This window comes from Nanorana parkeri, unplaced genomic scaffold (assembly GCF_000935625.1).
Source record: "Nanorana parkeri isolate BGI_ZX_2015 unplaced genomic scaffold, ASM93562v1 scaffold1233, whole genome shotgun sequence".
NCBI lineage: Eukaryota > Metazoa > Chordata > Amphibia > Anura > Dicroglossidae > Nanorana > Nanorana parkeri.
The window spans coordinates 315245-318673 of NW_017307501.1; positions in this window are offsets into that span (position 1 = coordinate 315245).

The following is a 3429-nucleotide window of genomic DNA, read 5'->3' on the forward strand; positions in this document are numbered from 1 at the left end:
CATTGGGACGGCCCTACCTAAGGCCCAAAGGTCCTGGTGGGGCTGCTCAGACAGAATCACCCTACACAGCGCCCCCACAATCAGAATTCAGAAAGAAAGCATGAAGCGGGCCAACTCACACACGAGTCCGAGGAAACTTATTTTATTCATCAAATAATTGAAACAAATACACATTTCAGGAGTCTGAACTCTTCCCCCTTCACCAGCCAGGGCCTTGGCATTGTATATATTCCTGTAATAACTCAAATAGCAGAAAAAGTCAAATGAATATATATTAAATGTACGTATACGCCACTGAACAGTATGTATGTCATGGCGGTCGCTATGGTGATTGTTACGCCACTGAACAGTATGTATGTCATGACTTTCATGGCTAGTTTACACCAGTGCGTGCTGAACCGATTCGGTGCCATAGCGCACTGGATCGCATCCCGGTTGGCTCACTGCGTTCTGGGGTCGGAGGGGGCGTGGTGGTGCATTGAAGTCAATGGCAGCGCAGGTATGCCCCCTCCCCTCGGCCGCAGTGCGATTGCCCGCACTGGAACACGTGGCAAATCAATGCTTGCGTTCCGGTGCGGTCAGAAAAAATAGTGCATGCGTGTGGCTGGTGTGAACTAGACTCAGTGATTGCTTTCAATCGCGCAAAACAGATGACAAACGCACTCATCAATTCGTCACCAGCTTTACAGTAAGGTGCACACGGAATGGGCTTTAAACAGTAAAATAGCAAAAAGTTTTCCTGGCACACTCACAAGCTAGCATATAAAAAAGACGTGTATCCAAACCTCTGTTTTTAACCTTAGTGTGAGACAAGTTTTTTTACATGCTGGCTGGTGAGTGTGCCGGGAAAACGTTTTGCTATTTTGCTTTCAATCACAACACAATTTTTTGCATTACTTAACACTTGAGCACAATAACAGACACATTAATAACAAAGCAGATTAACAGTAATGCCGCATTCGATATTAACCAAAAGTAAACCTAAGTAAAGAAGCGTGGCTCTGAAAATCAGGTTAACCCACATTTTTCATTTAAAGTATTTTATACACCTTTTTTGTTAGAATTTTTGTTTTTTTTAACCCTGAGCAAGTCAATTTAGTAAGCAAGACAAGTATGACACTCTATATACACATATACAATCGCTACCGACCTGGACCTGCTGTACAGGGGCGTCCCGAGGCTGGGTGACACCCGGAGCGGTAACCGAGTGTCACCCCACCGAGACGTCACTGCACATGCGCGTGATGTCACGATGCGCGTGCACGATGACGTCATCGGGCACGCGCGTCAGTATGCTGATACCTGCCACCTGTCGGGCGTTCGGTCCATGACCGAGCGCCCGACTTTTCAGAGGGGGGGGACACCAAAATGACTGTGAGTCATTTTGGTGTCACCCCTCCAATGGTGGCACCCGGGTGCGGGCCGCACCCCCCTTGTGACGCCACTGCTGCTGTAGCTCTCCTCCAGAATGTCCTCCAGGCTCCCGATCTCTGTGCCTCCAGGCTGCCAACTCCTGCACTCTCTCCACTGACCACGCTGCCTGGACCGACCTACAGTGGGTATCCCGCCAGCTCCCTCGCCACGTTGCCTGCTGGGAAATGGCGTTCCCTGACTGGCCACCCCCCCTGCTAACAACGTCTTCACCGTCCCTCTGTCTGAACCGTCGTCCGCAAGTGTCAAAAACACCACAGGCAGCATGAGGCATAAGTGACCAGGTGTTTCCATCAATTCATTTTTTTCTTCCCTGATGGCATATTCCAAGATGGCAATGCCAGGATTCATCGGGTTCAGATTGTGATAGAGTGGTTCAGGGGGCATGAGACATCATTGTCACACATGGATTGGCCACCACAGAGTCCAGACCTGAACCCCATTGAGAATCTTTGGGATGTGCTGGAGAAGACTTTACACAGTTCTCCGACTCTCCCAACATCACTACGAGATCTTGGTGAAAATTTAAAGGAGAACTATGAGGTGAGTGCTTTTCCCTCACCTCATAGTTCTAGCCGACCTATGACAATGAGACTGTCACAGGTCGGCTCAGTAGATCGGGAGGTGAGCGAACACATACCAACGCTCGCTCACTTCTCGATCCTGTCACAGCTCTCTGCCGTGACAGGGGAGGGACCGGATTCTCCCCGCTCCGATCCTCCAGCGCTGACTGGCGGAACGGACGGGGGAGGGGGCGGGTACAGCTGGCTCTGCCTCTAGATAGGCAGAGCCAGCTGTCACTCAAGCAGCTGGGCAGTTCCAGACATAATTGTGAGGATCCGCTTCAGCTGCGGCGTCTCAGTATACCGCGAGCTGTAGCTCCCTATATACTGAGCTTAGGGTGATGGGAGGACGCTAGTTTGTGTCCTTCCGTTACCCTTAGGAGAACGATGGGGAAAAGCCCTGACCCCATAGTTCTCCTTTTAGATTTATATTTATTTATTTGTCACATACATAATCGTACAAGTATGACATGCAGTGAAATGCTTACACGACTGCAAAAAAGAGGGGGAGGAGTCTGGATGGAAATAAATGTTGTGACATTGCATAAGCCTATTGAGATGCCACAGCGAATGCATGCCGTAATCAAAGCTAAAGACGGTCCAACTAAATATTAGAGTGTGTGTGTCCTCAAGAAGAGGAGGAGGACTGTTTCCAATTAAAACGATATTACATAGTATTTGAGGTTGAATAAAGACACGGGTCCCTCGAGTTCAACCTTTTGTGTGTGGTGTGCGTGTGTATGTGTATGTTAGTCTCTGTGTGGTCCCAGGAGTACCTGTACCCCTGTATGTTACGGTCTCTGAGGTAGGAATCTAATTGATTTTTTAACGACTCATTACTCTCTGCTGATACCACTGCTTGTGGCAGCGAGTTCCAAAATCGAACCGCTCTGACTGAAAAGAATCCCCTACGCCCTTTGTGGATAAATCTTTTCTCCACCAGTTTTCGGTGGTGGCCTCTAGTCTTTTTTTAGGGAGTTTACAGTAAAAAGTTTATTGCGGATGTTGCCGTCACTACTAAACATTTTGTATTATCAGAATATTGTCCCCCCATGATCGCCTCACTTCTACCGTGAACGAGTTTACGTTTAGTAACCTTGTCTCATAGCTTTGGTCTTCCAGCCCCCTAATTAGTTTTGTTGTACTTCTTAATGTATTGAGAGACATATTTATTATTATTTTAGTTAATTGTGTTTTAGCCCTTTGCTGCTGCGTCCTGGCCCATGAATACGCATTCCTGCATTGGGCTGGGATGCATGAGATTGCAGGACTTTGAGGCAGCCTCAGGCACAGTGACATCACTGGAGCCTCCTGGAAGCCGAGAATGAGGGGAGCATTTTTTTAATCTTTTTTTGTTAAATCTTTATTTTTATCTTTGTAATTTTTTTTACTGCTAATTTTGTTTGGGTGGGGGGGGGGGGGGGGGAAAAAAACC